Below are 20463 nucleotides of genomic sequence, written 5' to 3'. Positions count from 1 at the left end.
GGAACTGAACAGAAACATGCATTAACTTTCTCATGGGCATTTACAGAGACTTTTGTCAAAAGTATGGCTTTTTAGACATATCCTTTAGGGAAGATTTGTTCCTTTTCTTCTCAGCTCCTCTTTATGCATTACTTAAATGTATACTGTCCAATTAGGCGCAGAAGTGCCTAATATATAACCAGTGCTCATGAAGAAAAAAGTTACTACCTACACCAACCATTCTGGAAAAAAACAAACCTGCAATATTTTTCAAAATCCAAACCTCAGTATATTGATTTGAACTTTCCCATCAATTTCAGAGATCTTCAGAGAAAAAAAGTATTTAAAGGTACTCCAGACTAGTTCATAAGATGTCAAGCATAATTTTATTTATTGCATGTTAAAAAAAAGTTTTAGACAAATCCTTGCTACCTTAAAACACAGCCAAGCTACAAGTGAAATATATTCAATAAGCAATACTAGATAAAATTGCAACGGTGGCAGGACTGTTTGCAAACTCCATCTTCTCCATCTTTAACACAAAAAATGTTCAGAACATAAAAAGAAATACATAAAAACATAACATTAACATAAAAAGTTGTGTTCAGAACTCATATAATTGTAGATGTCAGTGCTGCAGCTGAGCACATTCCTTTAAATACATGAAAACATTCCTTTTAATACATACAGTAACGCTAAAAGTTTAATTTAGAACAGCATCACTGTAGTGCATGTCAGATACCCCTAGAAGATCCAATTTTCTGCAAATAAAATGTACCAACTGACAGAATAATATTAGTTTAATAAACCAGTTTAATAAAGCTATTCATTAAAATGTGACCTAAGTTATGTCTTGGATCAAAGGTTACTCTTTTGGTTTGAATTACTGGTTTGGGTACACTTTAACACTTTTCCTCAAGTGTTTCCTCAAGGCAAACTGTTCCCTTCCTTGGAAAATACCTGTCAGCAGGTAAAGCCTCTCCATTAATTACTTGCACAAATTTGTGTTCTGGCATGCTTTCTTGCCAGTCTACTTGACAAAGGTAAGAAGTAACTAAATTAAATGACAAACATTACCTGCCCCTCAAAATATTGAAAAAAAATCAACAACTTTAGCAATTTCTATAAAGGAGAAAGTTCAGCAAAACCTGCTGCAGTTGTTTGATAACCTCAACACTTCCTAATAGACAATTATGTAAGCTTTGCGGCAAAGAGCTCTGTGACTCCATTTTTAGCAACATGGTTCACATTTTAACATTATTATAATGCAGTTTGATTCCACATCCACAAAAGCTGATGGCAAATCCCCAACTGCTAGAAATTAAAAAAAGGATTAAGACCATGCTTAATAAAATACTAAATATTTCATTCCTTTAAGTAAAGTTTATCTAGGTATTTGTGTCAACAGCATGCTTAACTTCACAGCCCTGTGGCTTGACAAAAAAAATGCTTGCATCAACTTTGAGGTTAGTCAAACAGCTGCATCCAAAAACCATCCTCACAGATATATAAATACTCAAATATTATTAACTCAAAGTCAGAAACATCCCCTACAATGTTAGATGTTATTTTTCAAACTCAAAATTTTATACACCTCTAGAGCCAAATAAGGTGGTGGTGGTGAGATGTTTTAAAATACTTCCATATTTTATTACAGATTTTTAACCACCTCTTCTTTTCCAGGTTACATAATTTTCCAAGCATTTATCCTTCCTTCATCTTAACTTTCCATAAACTTCTGCCTAAATTTGATATTCTTTAATGAGGGGAGAAGACTGACGGAGAAAGAACAAGAAATGAATAATTAAACAAAACATAACATTTTGTTATTAGAAAGCAGAAGCAGAATAAACTTCTCTTTATTAACTCGTATTTTTATTTAAGAAACACATACCGTAATAATTTTCACTATAACCAGTTTTAGGCTGTTTCTTTAATGCGAGGTTTTCAAATTTAGCATCAGCAATCTGAAAAGTACAGTACTTTCTGGAAAAAGTTTTGATTTAGTAAGTGATAATTTATTAGTTGCATCTTGAGTATATATAACAAAAAACTTCCTTAAATATACAGGTGCATAGTGAAAGATGTGCTGCACTTGGATCAAGAGCTAGTCAGAAGAAGTATGCACAGTGATTTCCAGAAGTTTACAAGTTTTGCAAGCCAAATTGCTCTGGGTTGTTAAGTTTTGTAAAAGAAAATAAAGTTGAAGCTGAATAACTCGGCAATTACACCATCTGCAACCCCTGCACAGTTCGTACATCAAGCATACACCAGACACTCCTTGCAGTCCTTTGTTCTTCTATAAGCTCCCGTGACCACCTTTCTTCTCATTTTCCTTGAATTTGCTGATTGTGCCCAACTCCCAGTGCCCGCTTAAAGCTCTCCCCCCTGCCCCATGCCCTTCCTTACTGCTCTCCCTCAGCCTCTGCCTCCTGGCAAGCTCTGGCAGCATCACTCCACTAAGCCCATTGCGTGATTTGTCACCCAAGACACTCTTCCTTCCAGTTGTGCTTTCATTTCCTTCATTTTCTTCATTTCCCTCCTTCCAGGAGTGAAGGTCTCTCCTTTCAGATCTAGCCCACTTTCAGTTCCTTCTGTCACACCTATACCCAATCTTACCTTTCCTTGGGAATCTGACTTGCTCTTTACTCACTGTTCTTGTCAAGAATCCACGATCCTCCACCAATACTTGCCTTTACCCCTTTCCTTGCAAACATCCCTGCTTCCTCACATGACCATTTCTTCTATTTCTCCTTCAATTTCAGCTTTGAGCAATTTTCATTTCCACTTGTGTCTCACCACTGTCTCAGTCCTAAAGTCCCTCTCTATTTTTTACAGCATTGCTTTCAAAACCTAAATTGACTTTCTTGATTCATTCTTGATCAGCAAGTCTTTGCTTTGCCACTCTCCAAGTATCTCCCTTAAGGCTCTCCTCTTTCTTTTAGAACATGGATTAGTTTCTTCACACAGGCAAGACACCTTATGTTTATGTAAAGAGTAGCAGAGAGAAATAGACTGTTTTACCTGTAGCCCTGTACTGTCTTCAGGCTTCAACTATGCTCAACGCAGGATTTTCCAGTGTTCTCACCTACTTATTAATCAATGCTCAGTAATACTTGGAACATTCCCTAAAAATTCTAGAAAAGATCATATAAAGGTTCCAAAGTTGTATATCACAATACAATGAGGTATGGCAGCACTTCCAGCTTTATTTACTTCATGAACACAGTCTGCACATGGTTATGGAGAAATTTAATTAGCAGAAAATAGACCAATTACAATTAATTGTAAGTTTTGTCTGCTCAATCTATATGGCCTGATTTACATTGCCACTGCAATAGGAGTGCTAGCCTCTGAGATTTAAGTCACATTCAAGTTGAAAGACTCTATAATGAAAATCTGATATTCTAGTACATGAGAAGTTAGATTCAAGGCAAGAGATAAGCTGTATGTCAAGTTAACACTGCAGTGAAGACAAGTTCTCAGATTTCTCTTCATTTGGCCAAAATAATCATATTCAGTCTTCATGAAGAATATAATTTAAAATGATAAAAGGTCAATAAACGCAAATGGTAACCGTATTCTACTTGGCAGTGTTACGTACATGAAGAATTTTCTCTGTTTTTCTTGTTCAACTCACAGCTTAATACATTATTTTATGTCTTAATGTATACCAGGAAAACACAGGATATGCAAAGAGTCCAAGTTAATGTTGCTGTTGGAAACTTAATGTTTGCATTTCCTGGATTTTGCAATTTTAACTAGGTGAACAATACTGCATTGATTCTGTTTTGGCCTTTGCTACAAATACCAAAGTATTTTTCCTTATTTTGTCTGAAACTGTATAAATCACAGCTAAGCAGTTTGATAGCAAACCTTTGACACTTTCCATTATTCATACCAGTCTCTCCAACTTATATATCTTGCACAGATTTCTAGGCATTCATGAGGGTAATGTTACACAAAATAGTAAGCATACCTGCTCTAACAATTGTAACTAAATAGAAGCATACAAACATTTTTTAAAAAAATCTGATGCTTTGAAAATTAAATTACAGAAGTGCAGAACTCCTGAATATGAAGCAATAGAAAAATAATCTACAGTACAAAATGTTTAAGACGGTGTCACTGAACACTGCATAATAGCACTGAAAAAGTTAAAACAGGAATGCACACTGCTAGTGCAGCCGTCATATGTCTCCTTATGCTCCTATGAGAGGGTGAAACAAGGGGCATTTCTATCTTCCCTCTAAATTCAGAACCTAAGACAGCTAGAAACTCTGAATTCAACTTACATGCAGCTTCTTCAGGAATTATACACACGGTACAAAAATTACAATTACTATGAAGTGACTGGTCTCTCATTTTCAAGCATGTCAGTGTCCGCTCCTTGCATTAATACCCTCAAGACAGTAAGATAAGGAAGTGAACAGTGGCTAGTGTTGAGCTGGCACTCTTGCCTTCTACATTGACAGATATTTTAGAGGCATAAATGTCAGTTGAATGCTTACTTTTTTATCATCCTGCATTCTCAGAATTAGGAAAATGTGCAAAATTGTCTCTGTTCTTGGAATCAGTTTAACAGGAAGAAATCTGATCCCTGGTACTTGCTCCATTCTCCCCATTTGCTCCTCCCAAAATAGTCTCAGAGAATTCATGCTTATAGCATATGCTGAACACCTTGATCACCGGTCCCTAATGCAGGAATACCCACAATTTATAAGGGACTATCAGAGCAATCATGACCAGTAACTGACTTCTCAGCACCATAAAAGGTTCTTAGTCACAAATTTTCCTGATTTGTAGAGTTAATTTTATTGGTAACTGATTGTCCTTCTTGTGCCCATCAGTGTGGATGGCTTTTACAGTGTATGGAATACTCTGAGTAATACAAGACAGATACTGAGAACTTCGCTATAAGACTGACTACAGTATTGCCCCCCCTCCAGAAAAAAGGAGGAAACAGATGTTTGCATTAATACAAACTTACTGAAAAGTGAAACACAGAACTTTAAATTGCTGTCTTGCACACTGGAAAGCTACATAGACCCTAGCTGAAGGTGCCTTCATACTACTAGTGTTGATGCCTCAGTAAGATCATAAAAGTATATATAAACAGAAACCTACTCAGAGAACTTTGCTGGGAATAGCATCAACAACTGTCTCAGCAAGAACGGAATTGCTGAAGTTCCCTGAGACTGCAGAAACTTACCATGAGATCTATAAAATCCATCAGGATGTTTACCTTAGGGACTGGGACAAAGAACAGAATTGAGCAGGAAAATACCAGGCAAAATGAAGCAACATATATTCCTAAATATTTTGCTGAAGAGATCAGACAGGTGAGTCTTGCTACAACGGGCAAAGATGATGATGACTATGATATTTCTGAATCCAATACATATGATTAGGATACAGGCAGAGAGAACAGAATAAATTGGTTCATGAATATCAGAAGTGGATGAAGTATGGCATTGTAGACAGCAGTGGAGATTCAGACCCACTAATACCTATTAAGATGACATATTTAACACAGTGAAGCAGTACCAGGAGGGGAATATAATAGCAGTAATTTCTTTCTGATTCCAGTGACACTTTAGCATGAGTACAAGCCTAGGAAACTATCCAGCAGATGCTAACTATACAGGTATCATAGAACATTCTGCCCCAAAAGTCATTATGCATCCATTTAATGGAAGGGCTTGACTTTGGCAGTATTGTCAGTGCCATGCTCTTCTAGATCCCAGCTGCAGATCTCCTGGCATTTGAAATAAGACAAGAAACAGATCTCTTTGCCAAGAGGATTAAGGAGGTGCTTTCGTTTCCTTCTGGACCATTTTGCCTTTTGTTAAGAGCTTAATGCCTTATGAATGCAAGATTGATTTTCTGGGAGCTTCTTATCACAAGATGTGCTATATGTATAATTTACTCAACATTTGGATCAATGAAGCATGCTTTAAACCAATGACTATACTAACAGCTAACAATTTTGAAGCCTGTTGCTTTTAGCAGGAATCTTGCTACCATCTCCTACTCTTGATTACATAATTTTCAAAATTAGTCTAAAAGGAAGAAGCAAAATTTATTGACACAAAGGCAGCATTTTGAACAAAACTTGATAGTTCACGAACATTCTAACTGAAATAATGAACAGAACCTTAAGAAGTTAACTCATGTTCATGAAAAGGTCCCTGGCTTCAGGTCAACTTTCTTACACCATGGGCACCTCCAAGATGATCTTAAGCAGAAGGATGCCCTTATCCTTCTATCCTTATCCAGAAGGATAGTTTCTTACAGCATCTTTTGTTCTTCTTCTAAACAGATAAAACAAGCTTTACCAAATTTCTTTACATGCTCCCAAGATCTCCTTATTGAGAGAAGGATACCTGTCAATATTATGTCCACAAAACCAGTGGGTCTAAAGCTCTTTATTTTTCCCTATCAACAAATGTTCAATACCCACAGTCCTGCCAATAAGGAACAGGAAGCCCTAAAAGTGAAGTTATCTCTTCTGGAATCCTCTGCCATTAAGAACTTTTTCAAAATATGACAGTGGGTGTTATTGCACTCCTCCCCTCCATTGCTATAGGCTTGCTTCCTGGTCTAGTTCAGATGACCTCACCAATGAAATCACTGAAGTAAGATAATTCCGTCTACACATGATCAAATCCTTGGCATGCAGGGGGGCAGTTCACAATATCAAAGACAGACTGCTGTTTCACTCCTACAGAAATTCCCTCTAATAAAATTCTGTCTGTGCACTCTTTTCTTACAGCTAAGGCCACTGATCGCAGTGCCGCTGTTTCAAGTCAGTCTTCTATGTTCAAGAACGATTCAGCATGAAAAATTCAGAGGCTGCCCTATCAAACTTAAACATCTATAGAACTGGAATGTCTCTCCAAAGTTCTGCAGAACTGAAGAGGCTATGAAAGGAGAATGACTGAACAAACACAAAGGGTCAGAAAGCCTCCTCTTTCTTATGGCTCGCTTCATGGAGGGGAGGGAAGAAGTCACAACATATACACGAAACCCTTTCAACTCCCACTTCTCCCTTTCTAAACCTATGATGATTTTTAGGGTTATGTATCAAATCCCCACCAAAGACTTGCATTACTACTAACAGTTGTGGAAAGTTCAGGTCAGACTTAAATGAACAGATCACATTGCAACTACAATTTACGCCTACATTAGGCATTCCCATCATGACCATTAATAGCAATACAACACTCACAGGAAGGAAATCTGCTGTCTATAATCTATAGATCAAAGCTATAGAATCACCAACACTAAACTTTTTGAAAGTTGCTGCTTGTTATGGAGAGTTACATAAAACAATCATAAAACAATACCTAACGCAATAAAATCAAATATGTAACAGCTATCAATTTATACCAGACCAAAATTAGACCAAATTTTCTAAATTCCTCTTGGACAGTTGCCCCCTTTTTAGATTATATTATACATTCTATACAGCTAGAGAGAGAATTACTTGGCTAATGCCTTTAGAGCTATTTCGAGCTCTGTTTATATTTGCATTCATGAAGCGTACTTGCACTCTGAGCAGAATCCAAACGCACATCAAAGGACCAAATCAAATTTTACCAAGACTGCCCAGATCCAGAAAAACATTTCTGCATGTGAATATTCAAAAATACGATCTTTAAATGTCATAAATCAAGAAAGTTTCCATAAACTTTTAATTTAAACAGTTCTAAGCCAGAAGAGGGAGCTCTTGCACTTTTCAAATAAACTAAACCAACAGGTTTTCATCTTGTCTTTGGTAAGAAGAAAGGAGTTCTTATCTTATGCCACATACACGTTTGCATCTGGTTGTTTAAACAGCAAATATACAACAAGAATCTAATACGAAATTTTAAGATATATGATGTTTTAATTATGCATAACTGATATAGATCACTTGGTTAAAAAATAGCACTATTCGCGCCGCCCTTTGTCAAAACTATCATTTTCATTATCATGCAAACAGCATCACAAAGCTAAACTCACATTGTTTGCAAACTGTTTAACAAATCAAATCACACACTATATAAACAATGACATATAATAGGTCTGAAACCCACTGAGTTTTGTAACAGTGAAGGAGTGCTCTTCATGTCTTTTATTTTAAATGGAATAAAACGACTACAAGTCTTGTCATGAATTATAAGAAAAAAGGAACTGGATTCTGCTAATTTTAAGAAAGGAAACTGAAGAAGCACAAATTAAAATAAATAATTGCAATTTATTACTGCAAAATACCTAAGTGTTGTATTTTGTTAATCTATTTTTTATGAAAGCGTTGTTTTTAAAATGACTCAAACACGAATATGTATAAATAAAGCATTCATTTTTTTTCTGCTAATGAAAGATGAACAAGTATTTCACAGATTCTGTGGACTAGTTCCTTTTTATGAAGGAGGTATTTCCCCAAAATAACAGTAAACCATATACAAGACCATATACAAGATTTAATTGCCTGTTTCATCAAAATACATTCCCCAGACGTCATCACTGTGATACAAATTACATTTTCTAGTTTGAGTGAAAATTCATGGAATAGAATGGATTGGACAGTTAAAAAAATCTCGTTACAGTGAATTTCTGAGTCATTTCTATTCAAAGTACACACACAGAGTTAATTACTTGGTCTGAAATTGAACACACCTTAAACCTAGACTTAACTTGTTATGTTTCAGTAAAAATAAACTATCTGTATAAGACTCTTCTACACTCCTTGTTTTTATTAAGGAGAGCTGTTTATTGAAAATGCAGTAGAATCGTCCAACACTGAGTCAATCTTTATTTTTATCTATAACAGTCTAGTAAAAAAAAGGTCCAATCAGTGTGTTCCTATTGAAAAATGTCAATTTGTGACAACTCACTAGAAAATCTATGTCAGTTTGAAGAATAGTAATGTTTAAAATCTAAGATGCAATTTGTAGTGAATATAGGTTCTTCCAGTAGTTCAGTCTTCAGTCTTCCAAGTGAGCACTCCAGTCTGCCAGGTCAAGTTCCTTTCTGCTCTTCTGATCAAGAACTTGATTCTTAGCCTTCCAGGTTTAGGCCAGTGCTCTGACTCTGGAGCTGCTGGATACGTCATTTCATTTTTCCATGGGAAAAGTGGGAATATTCTGGGTTTCTTCCCAAAACAAATGAAGAAATGTTTTTCTGTCCCTTACGGAAGTCTGCACTTCCCACACAACTCTAAATTTAATCAGAAATCTAAAGCTTAGTATCATCATATTCCAGCAGTCTATCTTATTTATAACTTGAAGATCTTAATATTCTTGAACAAACGCTTTGTGCATATAAGCAGAACTGATACACAGTAGAACTACTCATCAATGACAAAGCCAGTCTTACTGTAACAGTCTCTTTTACAAAATATGAAAATTTGGCCTCATGTTGGAAGAATGATGCTTAGAATTTTCTCATTGCATCTGCTATGACTTTTAAATAGGGTGGTAGAGGAGGAGGAGAAGAAAAGCAGGACAAAACTAGCAGTAATATTTGCTGATGAATTTCACATCACTGGCAGGTTTTTCCATATAATAATGCAATTATGAAGTCTAAATTTCATACAGTTTCATAACTAATTTATCTCACTCATCAGTAAACTTCAGATCTGTGGAAAATATTACAAAGTATAACTATTTTCATGGTATAGTATGTGCCAAAATATCACTTTCACAGCTCACATCAGGTACAGTAGTTTGATTACAGCTTGCTAAGAAGGTCTTGACATATAACTTAATTTTCATAAATATTGTAAGTGTTTAAAATAGTTTATAATGTTAGGGGTAACAAACATTTGGACCTAGGAGTTAATTCCCTAAAAGTTAAGTGGATACCAGGAGATATCTCCTCATTATGCAGCCCGCCAGTCTGAAACAAAACACACACCAGCTTTCAGCTGAAAGTAATATAGTCATCATTAGCAAGGGAGTGGGAAAGAAAAGGAAATACAGAAGTACTCTGAAATCTTGCACTGAGCATCTCAATGGAAAATCACTCAAACGCCTAAAACACAATGATGATACTGTCCTGGTAGTCTTTCCTGTTAAGCAACTGGAATACCGAGTTTGATTAGCAATGGTCAGAAGACAATGTATGTAGGATTTCTACTGCATAAACTTTTGATTAGAACTTCAGAGATCAAAATTATTTATTTCAAAATGAAATTTCTCTTCATTCAAATGGGAAAAGAAATACTATTTTCTTTCGAAATAACTAATTTTAAAATATCATACTACCCAAGATATTCTCGAAAACTAAAATTCTTGAAAACCAAAATTTTCTATGGTCAGTATCTCTGGTTTTCAAAGTCTTCTCTGGTACCGTATCATTCTTCCTTCCTGTCCATAGCTGGGAAAGCAAGGGGGCAGGAAGGAGGAAGAGAGAAAATTCAGTTTTCACAGTGTTTTCCAGTGTTCTCCAAAGAGGAAGAAAAGAAACCTATAATTTGTCAACTTGGAGATATAAGCCCTAGCTTACTGAAGTAATAACTTTTTAAAAATACTATTTCACACCTAAACCAAGACGAGCAGAGAGTGTACACAAAATGAACAGATAAATGATAAACATAGAAAAAAACAAAAGTTAAAAGCACATTAAACATGTAGGTAAAAACATGTAAATAATCGAAGAGTGTATTTTAAACAGAGAGTGCCATTGTGTTTAATATATATCATACACATTAGCACAAGAGAGGATGAACAAGAGTCGCTAATCTCTTTCTCCTCTTCTGACTACATGCAACTATCTGTCCAGAACTAGGACTTCTATCTTTGCAAGCAATGCAATATTCACAATATTGGCTGGTGTTTTTCAAAAAAACTCTTTTGCACTGCTGTGCTAGGGAAAAATAGAATAACCACACTGGACATGGCATAGCCTGTAATCCCTCCTGTCCCCGTCACTGGAAATGGTAACAACAGGGTTTACAGAACACTTAACTCCATGCCCACCACTATTCACCCTTGTGATATTATCACCCTTAGCACAAGACTAAAAGCCATAAGCACTGCAATATGTCAAAGGATAAGAGCAAGATCAAAGACATTAGCAATCTCATGATTGCTTGCACAATAGTTGTCAATATGAAAATACACTGATATTTGAAGAATACACCTCCATTGCAGAAGGGGCAACTAATAAAGAGAGAAAAAAGAGCAAACAGCAAATACTCAAAAAATGGCAGTTTGACATGAGAGTACCTTTCTTCACAATTGCAGATCTAGTTATAAATTTAACCCTGTGTAAACGAATAAAACGCAACAACTAGATACTCGAGAACACTAGACACTCTTCATAACCATTAAAAGCACCAAAACAGCCTGGAGGAAGACAGAGATTGGTTGAGTTTGAGCTGGCCACTGTTCTTCCCTTTCCCTTTGCTGTTTTGAGACCCCAGGAGTTTAAAACTGGACAGCAGCAGCGAGTCAGCCTGGTTCAGAAGCTGAGCGGGGAGCAGCCCAGCCAGCCTCCAGTGCCCCACAGTGGCAGAACGCTGCCATCATGTGACAGGCAACCAGCCACTTCTTCAAAGTGCCTTCAGTCTTCACTGAATCAAGAAGAGGAAAACCTGTCTATAAGAAGCACCTGCTTTACTGGGACACAGCTCAGCAAGTCAAGCAGCAGGATCTGCTGTGGTCATCCGGCTGAGGGACAGCCGTCAGCTCTAAGGACAAGGTTACAAACATATGGCTTTGCACCTTCGCAGTGAGGGTTTTTAGATCCCATAGGCTACACCTAACACGTCTGCTCAACACTGCCCTGAACAGATAAATGGATTTTGACATCACTTGGTCACAGGCTAAATGCCACAAGGCTTGGTTAATTTCTCTCTCTGACTACCTCCTACGCGTACTTTATTTATTTTGTCTTCTCTTTCGATCCAAAATAAACCCATCCTTGCCTGTGGGTTTGAGCCAATCTGAGAATCAAGTCTGTACAAGTGCAAGGGGGAAATAGAAGAGTATGAAGGCAATGGGAAAAAAATGCCTTGGCCCTCGCTGAGAGCTATAAGAAGTCCTGAAAACATGAGGAACGTGAAACAACTATGATCATGCAATTTACAATCAAATTTCTTTGCAAATTTTACTAAGGTCACCTGCAGTATCCAACAGTCTCATCATGAAATCTAGCTTGTAAGTAGAACGCGACTTCTCCTATAAATCCAGCAAGTACACCTTGAAACAACCTCAGTGCTCTGCCCCCAGCATTACTTTGGAAGGCTGCTTCAGAACTGTGCCCCATGAATAGTTACTAAGGTTTCCATTTCCCATCCTAACGCAGTAAATGGCTCTTAATCAGCATTATTCTGTAGTTCACACAGTTCTTCACTCAATTCTGATATATGCCCCATTCAAGCTTATTTATGCACAACATTTTTATCACCTTTCAGTCTTTGATTTGCTGAGCTAAATAAGTCAACGTCTTGGCCTCCCATCACAGTAATTTTCTATTCATGTCTAATTTTTTCCTGTAGTCTTACTTGCCTGTTGTAGTCACAACAATTTCTCTTGAGCATTAATTACCCAAAGCGTCCGCATTCAAGATTCCACCAAAGCTTTATACGACAGCACTTTATTTCTGTTGATACCTTGCTCAACAGATCACAAGCGACAGTCACTTTTCCACTGTTGCGATATACTGCCCATTCATCAGTTTTCTTTTATCAACTAACCTCAATTATCTTCTGTCCTCTATCTCCTCTCAGTTGGAGATTTCAGTAAAAATACTTTCAGCAAAAATACTTTCAAATTCAAATTTGCCATCTTTCTTTTAAGTAGCATTGCCCAACTTTGGGTCATCTGCAAAGTTCACAAGTAACAAAGACATACATTCTAAGATACTGTGATGATTTTATCAACTTTAAAATAGATGTCAAAACCAGCCCAGGAAACCAGCTCAAGCAATGTCTCCTCAGCTTAGGAGAAGTTTGTAGCATTTATCTCTACAAATGATTCTCCATCTCATTCTGATCATCATATTTACAATCTAAGCAATAGAGTAGTGAAGTATTTCTTAAAGATTTAGTGTTAAAACAGCTAGTTATAGGTTTAGCATTATACCTATCATTATGAATGCTAGGCAAACATTTAATAAATACACTATTAAGTCTCTACTTTAAATAACAGCAACTACATAAGATTAAAGTGACAAAATGAAGCATACCAGTTAGAAGATGTTAATATTGAAGTTACCCTACATCCAAGCCCACATTTAACAGCCACAAGCAACCATTCTCCCTCTTTTGTCATTCCCCCAAATATACCCCCTCTCACTCTCTACAAAGCAAACCATGCTCACGGAATAGCTTGCTCTGTCCTTGCTGTCTGCTATAGGCACCCAAGCCTTACTTGCTGCGCAACATCCAAACTATGCTCTGAAGGCAAGATGATCTTTTCCCCCTTGCTGTGTTTCTGCAGCATTCGCTCAATTTAGCGCAAGATAATGAAACATTTTAAAAGTTAACTCTCATTTTAAAAAACTTTCTAAAAATAAAGGCATTGCAAGTTATGCCAGTAATTACAAGTACCTAGCCATGGCCCAAACTGACTACTACTAAGAATCCATTATAATAATTTGTCCAATATAATTGCCTGAATTTCAAAGTTCAACACTAGAATGAAGTAAGAGTAAGTTCCCATGTGCACAGAATTTTCTGGAGTGTCACACTAGCTTATTAACAGCTTTTTTGTATTTGCAGAGAATATTTCCTTCATTTCAAATTGCTTAAAGAGTTCACTTCAACAATGAGTCTTAAATCTGTGTAACAGATTGTGAATTCTAATACAGGAATAATTATTTTCATTCTCCTGTACACAGATAAGTACACTGTATAGTCCTTTTAGTAAAAAAGTGCTTTAAACTAGTGAGAATGAATCTCCTCAGAAAAATCCAAGATGTGCTGGTGCAAATAAAATTAGAACTTACTTGAAAACACATTTCAAGATTCTTACATAAATAACTGTCAAATTACTTATTAGAAAACAATTTGATCTATATAAGTTCTCTCTATTATTGTTTAATACTTTTCATACATTTTCAAAATGTTCAGGCAAGAGAACATTCAACTGCCCTTAATTCCCAAATTCAAAGTGAAGACACAGGTGATTCTAAATCAGGAGTACCGATTAATCTGTATTTCTGAGATGCTCCAATATTTAAGGGCACTTTAAATGGAGTCTTGTATGTGCAAAAGTACAGCTACTGCAAATTGAAATGCCTGCTGCACACACACAGTACTTTTGCAAGTCAGCGTTTAAAGTCTCAGATGAAGACCTCAAACTTAAATATGTCCATTTGGCAATATCCCATCCAAAATCTCATTTAAATTACCTAGAAACTCTAATTAAAGTCACCTAGAACAACTGTGCTGCAGAGGCCAGAACACAGTTCAGTTCTCTGTTTCAGCAATTCACTGCCTCAACAATGCCGCTAACCTCTCCTTTCTTGCAATAATCTGTTGCAATCTGTTGCAAGTCTTCCACCTCAGATAATAAGTGTAATTGAGGCATCTACTGAAATAGCATATTATGTCATTTAAGACCATCAAGGTGTTTATACAAAAAGAAGTAAACGAAGTGCAAATCTTAAAACTGCCCAATTTTATGGGTATTTTAATGGTATTTTTTAATTTATTTGTGAAGAAATAGATTTTTCTACAGTTCATAGAAAAAAATGCATACTTTATCACAACACACCATTAACACCTACAGGGTTCATTAGCTGAACCGGTGCTTTTTGACACATTGCATGGATCCTTGTCATCTGAGCTAACAATAAGCAAGGACAGCAGCTATTTGCCATCACCCACTACCTTGCAATGGCAAGGGGGCACTACACTTTGACAGCAGGAAAACTGGCATTACCGGCTCTGCTGTATATCCTTAAGACCTTCTAAGCTCATTGATACTTGGCAGGCCATGAACACGAAACGAGCTTAGCGGAAAGAATGGAAATACGGCGCAATCTGAAACACAAAAAGACAAACTTTCCCTGGGCTGCTGCTTAACTACACACAGATATTCCAGACCTTGTTTAGAACACGTTTCTCAGTCTGCACTTCTCTCCTTGTACTGAAAAGGTGAATCTTTGCAAATTGAAACTTACAGGAAAAAAAATGGTGTCTTCTCTTTATTTCTAATTTTCTGTAGGACTATTCAACTCAACAGCCAAAAAGAAGAACAGAGACTACACTAATCAGTTTAACACCAGAGGCATGGGAAGAGACAGATGAAGAATTGTATCCAAGTTTGTTTATATGCTATAAATGTGCCATCTTATTTGTTAGTACACAGTGTTTTCCCAACTTTCAAAAAATTGCATGTCTCCTTTAAAAGACCTTATCAGAAAAAGAAGTCATGAACAACCAGTAAAAAGAAAGTCATGTGTAAAGTTACGAAAGGACCAAAAAAGCAAGGTGAAACTTGCTGTCCTGTTAATCTGTAGTAGGGCACTGGGAGGAAGCCAAGTTAGTTAATCCAAATACACAAACAAGTTAATGATGGCCTGAGGGAGCAACACTGGATTTACACATCGAAGGAAACACCATGCAAGAAAACAGTAAGAATCTGCATGTATTTCAGAGCTCTATGCTATTATTTCAAAAGCTATTTCATTCAAAAAAGGAATCTTGTTACAAGTTATGCATTATTTAAGACTAATACCAAGAAGTTGAATCTTCCTTGAACAATCCTTCTGTAATCCCTTTCAGATCACAGGATGTAAATTCACAGCAGAAACTTTAAAGAAGTAAAACAACCAAGTGTCTTGGTTTAAGTGCTTTTGGAATATCCTACCATATACCTTCTGATGACCAAAATGGCTCAAGGTGCTCAGCAAGTTCACATGATCTAAACATCAAATAGTTGACTATATGATCATTATAATATTATCAGAGTTAATATAATGAGTATTATCAGAGTTTACTGGAGAGACATAGCCATAATTTGGTCTGAGTTTCCACCCATTCAACCTAGAATTCTGTCTACTGAAATTGTTGCACTGTTAATTTCAACTGTTACAAAACTGAAATTGTAACACAAATTGAGCAACTTTGAGGAAAATCCAGAAAGATCACACAGCAAGGTTTCCAAATATAGATAGCTGACAGCAGAACTCTGGATTCTGTAAAAAGGAAAGATATTTGTTCACTCATGGCTTTAGAGACGCACATGAAAACACTTTGGTTCCCGCTCATTCACTGAAGTGAGTTTTTTTTTTTTTTTTTAAAAAAAAGGTCAGCTTCTCTGAGAAGGGGAAAATTATCCACCTTGTGGAAATGTTTTCAAAGTGAACAATGGAAAACTAAGCAGTTGTCCCAGCTGCATAAGTAGAGAGATCAAGTCACCCAAAGATGGGATCAGACCACCTGTAGAAACATAGGGTAGAGTACTTTATAAATCCACTCACAAAAAATTCCTAAAATAATTGCGTATTGTTTTCCCCATGATCCCTGTTTTTTCTTTCTCTTTTTAGGATACAGCAAATGGCTACGTTCTCTAAAATCATAGTTTAAAAACATAAAAATTTCTTGATATTTTGCCCAAGAAAAAAAAATTGCCAATCTCCACAGAGAAACCTAACACAAATAGAATCACTATAAGCCTTTTTGCTTCCTTGAACTATATTCATATACTCCACTGCATTTTTTTTTCAATTTGAAGACACAGCAGAATGCAAGCAGAACTGAATCCTCTATTCATGGCTGAATTATTCTGAATCAGCTATCTCCCCACTAAGCCAATCCCTCTGCAGAAACAGGACACTCACGATCCAGCTGCAAAAAGGATAGGCTTCAATGTTGCACTGAGGATAGGCTACTCCAAAAAAACTGGGCTCAACATCATGCTTAGTTGTAGAACAGTCTAAAGTACCCTCAAAAACAGATACTCTTTTTACTCTGAACAATCACTGGTATAAAATAGATCAATTTCTCATTATTTAAAAGGTCTCTCTGTACTCTCGCTTTTTCCTTCCCTCTATTATGTCAGGCATTAAAAGAACTCCTTGGCTTTGTTTGTCTTTAATACATAGGAACATTCCAGTATTTTGGAGACTATAATTTTCTTTAGTATCCTAGAAACAGCTGTCCCAGTCTTTATGTAGTTGATGCAATTTGAGTAATTATATAAAAATTTTTTAACAGTCTATAGAAGCATGACAATATGTTAGGCTGCTTAGACCTCTGAAGGTACACCCTATCCATTTACTGCACCAAACTCCTCCTCACTTCCTACATGTTTTCATCTGCACAGTTGTGTCTGATTGCATGAAAACACTCAGCTGTCATTTACAACAAGTTCATTTGTCACAAATCAGTGGTGGTATAATTGTCCTGAAGAAATGAGATCTACTTATAACAAGAAATATTCTACATACTATTGTATTGAATGTTAAGTGCCCACGCTGTCCGTTAGGCAGTGCTCATTAGCCACCACCACATCTGAAACATGACTAGTCAACAACAGGTTTCCTCAGAACTTACCAGTTCAAATCCACGACCCAGGATGTGTAAAAGAGGAAGGTGAACCAAAACCTCTTAACTACCTTGCATTTATAGTGCCACCTCCTAGGTTTCATTAGGAAAAATTAGCACCCAGAGTTAAGACTGTTTCATGTTAAACTATACTCAGCTGCAAATATATTCCCAATCTCAGCTGCTCTTACAAGACTTCCTTGTGATAACTTTATAGAATAGCAGAAGAAAAGTTTTCTTCTTTATGGAAAAGAATACCTGGGAAGGTATTTGACTTCTAATTTAATGCAAATTTCAAGACATTTAGAACTTATTTTAGGCCACCTGTTTCTATCAACCCAGAATGTACTTTTAATGCTATCACTATTCTGTTTCTGTTTTTTCCTGTTTTCTGATCTGCCAGTGAATCACATGCTCACAACCTGAAAGCTAGCTTTGTGTCCTCAGCATAAAATAAAGATATTGGCACTCTAAAAACTGTTTGGTGACCCAGACCACTAACCCACGTTCTTCTATTGCTAGTAAAGGCCTCACACTATTTCCCTGCTCTCCAGCCTACTTCACACAGATGCATAAAAATAATAATTAAAAAAACCTATAGACCTTTAATACTTAGTCAGACTAAAGGTCCAGCTATTCTAGAATCCTGTCTTCAGAAGTAGGATGCCTAATGAAGGTATAAAATGCTTAAGACTCACTAACAATAAAGCAAGGAAAATCTATTTGCTCTCCATTATGCCATAACTTCCAGCAACAACCACTGCAGCACAGAATCACAGAATTGGTAAGGTTGGAAGGGACCTCTGGAGATCATCTAGTCCAGCCCCCCTGCTCAAGCAGGGTCACCTAGAGCATGTTAGACAGGGTGGCATCCAGGCGGGCCTTGAAGATCTCCAGAGAAGGAGACTCCACAACCTCTCTGGGCAACCTGTCCCAGTGCTCCGTCACTCTCACAGGGAAGAAATCTCCCCTCATGGTCAGGCGGAACTTCCTGTGCTTCAGTTTCTGCCCATTGCCTCTTGTCCTGTCACATGCGACAACTGAAAAGAGTTCAGCCCCATCCTCTTGAGACACTGCCTTGAAGTATTTATAGCCATTGCTAAGATCCCCCCTCCGTCTTCTCTTCTCCAGGCTGAAGAGGCCCAGCTCTCGCAGCCGTTCCTCATAGGGCAGATGCTCCAGCCCTCTGATCATTTTTGTAGCCCTACGCTGGACTCTCTCCAGTAGCTCCATGTCTCTCTTGTCCTGGGGAGCCCAGAACTGGACACAGTACTCAAGATGAAGCCTCAGCAGGGCTGAGTAGAGGGGCAGGATCACCTCCCTCGACCTGCTGGCAACACTCTTCCTAAGGCACCCCAGGAGACCATTGGCCTTCTTGGCCACAAGGGCACATTGCTGGTTCATGGTCAGCTTGTTGTCCACCAGCACTCCCAGCTCCTTCTCTGCAGAGCTGCTTTCCAGAAGGTCAGCCCCCAGCTTGTACTGGTGCATGGAGTTATTCTTTCCTAGGTGCTGGACCCCTTTGAGACAAAGACCTCTTTTCCAAGCAAGAATCAGTTTATTTATTTATTTTTTTTTAAAAAAAAAAAAAAAAAAAAAAGCAAGGAAGTCATTCCATCTCTCTAATGTTCCGTATTATATTTCTCTTCTAAACCTACTGCATCCTATTTGAGAGATGGATGGATGAAGGAAAAAAGGAAGTAGAGGAACTCCCATTTCATTTACAGTGGCTAAATACTCCAGGAGAGTTCAGTCAGTCTCAGAAAAGAAGTAATGTTCCAGCATTCACAAAAACGGAGTGGAGAATACTATTTTGCGCCAGATATTAGAAACTGCTTGTGGATTTTTCCCTGTGCCTTTCTCTCTATATAGAAGCCTGAGAATTTCCCAACATTCTAGCAAGTAAGTAGGAGTCAGGGCCCGACTCTGCCCCTACAAAAAACTGGGTCGCAAAATTCAACACACATCACATCATGTTACTTGCACTGGGTGGGAGAACAGGGACACATGCTCCAGTTTTGATTACAAGATGCTGCATCTCATTTGTCATTCTTGATTGGGAAAAGAAAAGAATCCATAACCTTATCACCCTACTGCAGTTACTCCTCCTGGTCCCTAATTCTTCATTAGTTTTTAGAACAAAGCTATTTCTTGTCACAGAAACAGCAAAAGGAGGTCAGGTTTACCTTCTCCACCCTTTTATTCATAGTGCAATTCAAAAACATGCTTTGATGTTAACATAAGTTAAATGAAATCAGTGTTTGGAAAGCTAAACACACATGCATATACACAAAATTCTCCTATGCTTATCCCAGACAAAACTGAAACAAAACCATTTTCAGCAAGATGAGAAATGATATAATGATGCCAAAAGCAATAACTCCAACTTACATATGAAAGTAATCATTATAAGCACAGCTCCGTCATGTGAATAATAACATTCAAGTTGTCACAATCAGTCATCAGCTGTGAAATAAACATATAATAAAATAATATTTTGATATAATGTTTAAACACAGGCATAGAAGTTGTGTTTTCCCTGGCACATCTCCTGTCTAATACAGCAAACAATGTTAAAGCTTCACCTACAGCTTGTGAACGCTCTAGATTGCAACATCCAAGATCATTTATTATGACAAGCCATCTTTCTAGAGTACTTTTTATTCATTTCATATCATGTAAACTGTTATTTGGAAACGAAGTTTTCACCAACCTAATATCTTTCTAAGTAACCTGAAGCAGTACAGTTACCATTTGATACATTCTGTAAGATGTTTCTGCCAGAGAACTTTTCCCTTTAAGCAAAAAGCATGTTAAAAAGCACATACACAAAAACATAGCTCTCCATCACATAATAAAGTCCTCTAAATTCAACACCACCTTAAGACAGTCATTACAAAAAGTCACAGACATATCTTAATTGATCTAGAAATAAATACAATATTGATGAAGGTACTAAGAAACACATGGAAAGAGAAAAACAAGACAGAGGATTA

The 20463-nt window shown here is 37.0% G+C and overlaps 1 protein-coding gene across 3 annotated transcripts in view; it reads right to left on the bottom strand.

Moving 5' to 3' along the window:
* Window positions 1–20463, bottom strand: part of MPP7 (MAGUK p55 scaffold protein 7) — a 166141-nt gene that overhangs the window by 124153 nt on the left and 21525 nt on the right. The window contains exon 3 of one of the 3 annotated variants that reach the window (XM_062568998.1): window positions 19859–19933. The exons of the other annotated variants lie outside the window; for them this stretch is intronic. The gene's annotated coding sequence lies outside the window, so the exon portion shown is untranslated. The remainder of the gene's footprint in view (window positions 1–19858; window positions 19934–20463) is intronic. 3 annotated transcript variants of the gene reach the window in all.

The sequence above is a fragment of the Rhea pennata genome, chromosome 2, assembly GCF_028389875.1.
Source record: "Rhea pennata isolate bPtePen1 chromosome 2, bPtePen1.pri, whole genome shotgun sequence".
In the NCBI taxonomy this organism is placed as follows: Eukaryota; Metazoa; Chordata; class Aves; order Rheiformes; family Rheidae; genus Rhea; species Rhea pennata.
The sequence above is the reverse complement of the archived record's forward strand: the minus strand, read 5'-3'. Positions and strand labels throughout refer to the sequence as shown.